We start from the raw sequence: 5,977 nt of genomic DNA, 5'->3' as shown, positions 1-5,977 counted from the left end.
AAATAATCAAGTAACAATCACATCAAATTGTCATATAACAACAGATTCAACAACAACAAGGATTTAGGTACGACAAATAGATGATTAAATATATACCAACAATTATCCAATTTACCACATAATATGCTCAAGACTTTAACTCAATAAAATTTATACATATTAGCCCGAGTACGTACTCGTCACCTCGCGTACATGGCTTTTCACATTTTACAAATGGCACATAAGACTCGATGCCTAAGGGGTAATTCCCCCACTCGAGGTTAAGCAAGACACTTACCTTTTTGAAGTTAGGCCGATATTCCAAAATCGCCTTCTTGCTCGAATTGACCTCGGACCACTCAAATCTATCCAAATTAATTGCATAACTTCATTAAAATTCATCAGAAACAATATAATAATATGTCGACTTAAAAATTTATTCCAAAAAGTCAACAAAAGTCAATGCGGGGCTCGCTTCTCGGAACCCGATATAATTTTCATGAAATCCGAACACCCATTCCGATACGAGTTCAACTATACCAATTTTATCAAATTTCGATAACAACTCGACCTCCAAATCTTAAATTTTTATTTTTGGAAGATTTTGTAAAAATCTTGATTTCTTCTATTTAAATCCGAAATAAATAATTAATATAACCATAGAACCATGAAGTATAATCACTTTAGGATATAGAACACTTACCCTAATCCATATGGTAAAAATCGCCTCAACAATCGCTTTAATCCGAGCTCTATAGCTCCAAATATATTAAAAATGGCTGAAACCTCGAAATATAGCTACTGCACAGGTATTTACTCTTCGCGATCGCGGAGTACAAAATTTTTCAGCCCCAAAATTGCTCTTCGCGATCGCGGAAAACCATTCGCGTTCGCGAAGAACAAACTCCCCAAACTCTTCGAGACAGCCTCTAGTATAATGGTCATAACTTTTTGTACAAAATTCTAAATGATAAATGGTTTAACTTTCTGAAAACTAGATTCCAAGAGTTATAACTTTCATTTGTCGCTTATCTCCCAATTTCTTATATATTTCTATATATAAGCTTCCAAAGTCAGCCCTATGCAACAGAGATTTTTAAATTCTTCGCGGACAGCCTGTAGTATATCTACCATAACTTTTTGTAAACAACTCCAATTACTAAATGGTTTGCCTTTCTGAAAATTAGACATAAATGGCTACAACCTTAGTTTTTGGATCATCTCCAAATTCCTTATAGATTGTAAGATATAAGCTTCCAAATTCGGATCAGTGCAACAAAAAATTTCCTCTACGCGATTGCAAAAGGCCTTCCGCGATCGCGAAAGGCCTTCCCCGATAGCGATTCACTGGCCATTTCCCCCCATTTTGTGCTTCGCGATCGCGGCCAATTACACGCGATCGCATAGCACACTGTTGTAGCCAAAAATCAGCAGCTATAAATGGCCTATAAATGATCTGAAACCATCCCGAAACCCACCTGAACCCCTTGGGACCCCGTCCAATCACACTATCCAGTCCCATAACATAACACGGACCTGCTCAAGGCCTCAAATCACATCGAACAACATCAAAATGATGAATCACACCTCAAATAAAAATCTATGAATTTTGAACTTTCAAATTCTATTTCTTGTGCCGAAACACATCAAATCAATCCGGAATGACTTTAAATTTTGCACACAAGTCATAATTGACATAACGAAACTATTCAAATTTTCAGAATCGGATTCCGACCCCGATATTAAAAAGTCAACCCCCGGTCAAACTTTTCAAAAATTTGACTTTCGCCATTTCAAGCTTAATTCCACTACAGACCTCTAAATAATTTTTCGGACATGCTCCTAAGTCCAAAATCACCCAACACAGCTAACGGAACTGACAGAACTCCATTCCGGAGTCGTGTTCACACATTCCCGACTATGATCAAAATTCTAAAACTTAAACTTCCGTTTTAGGGACCGAGTGTCCCAAATCACCTTGAATCATCCGGTAACTGAATTCAACCATGCACGCAAGTCAATACACATAATATGAAGCTGCTCAAAACCTTAAGTCATTGAACGATGCGTTAATTCTTAAAACGACAAGTCGGGTCGTTACAAAATATTAGTACATTGATACAATATATAGTTAAATTCAACATTTTATGAGTGAATTTAGTGTATTAGTTCAATAGTATTTATAGTTATAAATATTTTATTATATAAGATACAAATATACTACGTTGTTGTATCTCATCTAGCATCTCTTTGTAAACTCTACGTTCATAATGTCATTATACAAAAAAAAAAATAGTTCTTCATTCAAAGTTAACCAAAACTATATACAAGTCAAATGAACCTCTTCTTGTGTAAAAAAATTGCCTTGATTCTTATTGATTTAAGTCTTAATTCCCTTATTTGCACGTTCATCCAATACTAAATAAAAGTTAATATATTATCCTAAACTCAATTCGAATGCACTTTGCTAATAAAATTTTTGAAATTTCAAGAGTTCACAATGTTGAGGTCAATTTTTCAATATTATCAGGGGAAAATGACAAATTTATAGTTATTTCAAGAGTTCCAAATACATTAGTTTATCTTAAGTTTAAAAAATTAATTGTAATTGCAAACTCAGACTGTAGCTTAATTTATTTCTAAATTAACACCATATTAGTTTAAACTTCTAGAAATTTAAAGTTAAAATTAAATCAAAACTCTTAAAAATTTAAAAGAAAAAGGCGAACATCATTATTGATGGATGTTCCATATTTCTAGGTAATCAATTATTGGTAATTTGGAGAAAAAAATACTATTATATACCTTAGAGGCTAAGAATTTAAAAAACTTTAATGGACACGTACTAAACTCCAATAGGATATTTATAAAAATTGGACAAATACGAAAAAAATTTAATAAGGCAAATTTTAATTGAATTTGAGGTCCTAAATATTAGGATCTTCTTAAGTAAAATTTTAGTCGATTTTGAAGTCTTAAATATTAGAAAAATAATTAAATGACTATTTTGCCTAATGTGAGATTAACTTTTAAAAGGTAAAAAAAAGCGAACGACATTTCGATAGGGGCTTCGTGCTTTTAATATAATAAAAATAGATATAGATAGATAGATTTGTGATAATGAACAAATAATGTTAAAAAGATTCTAAGGGCCCTTAGTATTTAGTTTTTACTATTAGTAAATAAGATAAATTCTTAATTGATTTTAAAGTCCTTAATGTTAGAACATCATAATTCTAATAAATAAAAATTTAGTAAATAAAATTTTATGTGATTAAAAAGTCTTATTTGTTTGAAAATAATTGAATAACTATTTTGTTTAGTGTAATCCAATTTAATGAATATAAAAGTCGACCATATACTTTTAATTGGTAAGAATGACTTTTCGATGCTCAAAAACTTAGTAGCTAATTATATGCAATGTTATTATGATTTATTTTTCACAAAATAAAATTTAAACAAAATAGAAACATGGAAAGGTCAAGCTAAGAGGGTGTTTGGCTAAGCTTGTAAGCTGGTCAAACTAGCTTATAAGCACTTTTCGGTTTACCAAACGACTTATCTACGCGTTTGGTAAAGTTAAAAGTGCTTATAAGCCAAGTGCTTATAAGTCAAAAATAAGTCAAAAACCATAAGTTGGTCACCCCCAACTTATAAATTTTTAGCTTATAAGCACTTTAAGTTTGACCAAAATTTTTACTATTTTATTCTTAAGATATTCTTTTTTGAACAAAACTTTTGCATCGATACTCACTGCCTCAAGTACTATTTCAACCTAACCCCCCTCCCCCCTCGCCTCTTCAAGTCTGCAATGCTCATTGACTATTTAATAAGAAAATTCTCTATTCCTTTGCATATTTATATCTATGTGATTGTGTATTAATCTTTGAACTGTATGTAATAAATGAGAACATATCAAATTTTTTGGTATGTTGCTTTCTACGTGTTGTGGTAATAAAGACAGTGTTTGGTTCTCTTCAAATATTTTGTCATATTTAGGTTTATTTTTTACTGAGAAATTTTTATCAATTTATTAATTATTATAACTTATGATTATATGTTTATCATAAAATAAATTATATTTATCATAAAAGTTATCTTATCTAAGTACAGTTGTATTTAAAATAAAATGACAAATAGAATATTTTGTATTTGGATCGATTTGGAATCTAAAATTTTGAAGAAATTACTTCCTTATAAGTGTAAACACTTCTAAGGTTATTTAATTCATTTTAACAGAAAAAGATTTTATCAGCACTTTTTTATCAAGTATTGCAACAACTTATTATCAATTTCAGCACTTGTATCCAAACACGTAACTGCTTATTTATTAAATCAGTTTCAGCACTTAAAAGTATTTTTCAGCACCTAATGCTTATCAGCTACTTCAAATCAGCTAATCCAAACGGGCTCTAAGTGATTTTGGCCAAACAAAATTAAGTACTCCTAGTGAAAGAAAATTCGAAAACGTTAATTTACCGTAATGTTCGGCCTCTTTTATTGCCTTTTCCCCTAAATATTAGAAAAAGTATAGTTATAGTTATATCATAATTAAAGTGAATCATTTATATAAAATAAACTTTTCATTGATTTTTTAATTTAGTTTTTTTGGAGTTTAAATAAGAAAATTTATAATAAATAGAATTTTAGTTGATGTAAAAGTCCTAAATATTAGGAAGATAAGTAAAATGACAATTTTATTCAATATAGAATTTATCTTCAAAGGGTAAAAACGACGAACAATATTTCGTTAAGGGTTTTTGTGCTTTTAATATAGTACTAGTATTAGAGTACACGTGTTGCGCGTGTATCACATGTTTTAAAATTCATTCTAAAAAGACAAAAATATGGTCGACTAACTTTCAAAAGATATTTTTTTTTCTCATGATAAAACTGCAGCTTGATCGATTGTTTAAAAAAAATACTATATAGGAATTGTTTCCAAAATATTTGAAAAGAGTAAAATATTATTGTAAAATTAAATTATTATGAAAAAAGTGGATTAATTCAACCGCTATAATATGATTAATCTATAATTCTTTCTTTGTCGAAACACATAATCATACATCTCAGATTCTTCATTGGATGCATCTGAATGTTGTTTTCCATAGAAAGCAAGAGTATATGATTGTAGTAGTATTACTTGCATTTGTTTGATTATGAAAGGGCTACGTTCATACTATCGTGAAAGGACTTAGAATATGAAATTTATGTTAAGATCAAAATTAGAATTTATTCTTTTCATCAATTCCCACATATGTAACATTTTGTTTTTCTTTGTGTACTTATAATCAGTTCTCATTTAAATAAAGATTTTTAAAAGTAAATCCAATTTGATTAAAAAAATATTTTAATTGCTTATATTTTCTAAAAAATATTTATGATAAAATCTACAAAAATATTTTTTCTTTTTAATTTTTTAATTTGTTATGATTTCTTATTTTGTTGTATTTATTTTTTACTTTCATAAACACATGTAAATGATTTTCGGTGAATTGTAACCTCAATTTTTTTTTACTATTTTGTTTTCACGTATAGAATGGTAAAAGCTTTAATATTACTTAGTGAGATGATTTGTACTCTTAAAATTGTATATTTGAAAAGATTGTGAACTAACCTCAAAAATATTCTAATAAAATAAAAGGCAAGCGGTCTACAAAAGTTAGAAGAAAAAGAAAGAAAAAATACTCTTAAATCGAAAGTTGTTGAAACTATACTAGTTTGTAATTGAATGTGCTTATCTAATATTCCTAAATTTAAATGGAGTTGAAAGTGTATGAATTCTAGAACTAAAAATTAAAGTCCTAAATATTAGAATAATAATTAAATAATTATTTCTAAATATTAAGAAAAAAATTAAATGACTATTCCTAAATATTAGAAAAAAATTATTAAATGACTATTTTATCCGATGTATACTCTATGTTTAAAGGATAAAAAAGGCGAACAACATTTAGCTAAGGGCCTTCGTGCTTTTAATATAGTACTAGTTTTAAGG

The sequence above is a fragment of the Nicotiana tomentosiformis genome, chromosome 9, assembly GCF_000390325.3.
Source record: "Nicotiana tomentosiformis chromosome 9, ASM39032v3, whole genome shotgun sequence".
NCBI lineage: Eukaryota > Viridiplantae > Streptophyta > Magnoliopsida > Solanales > Solanaceae > Nicotiana > Nicotiana tomentosiformis.
Note: the sequence above shows the minus strand (reverse complement) of the source record.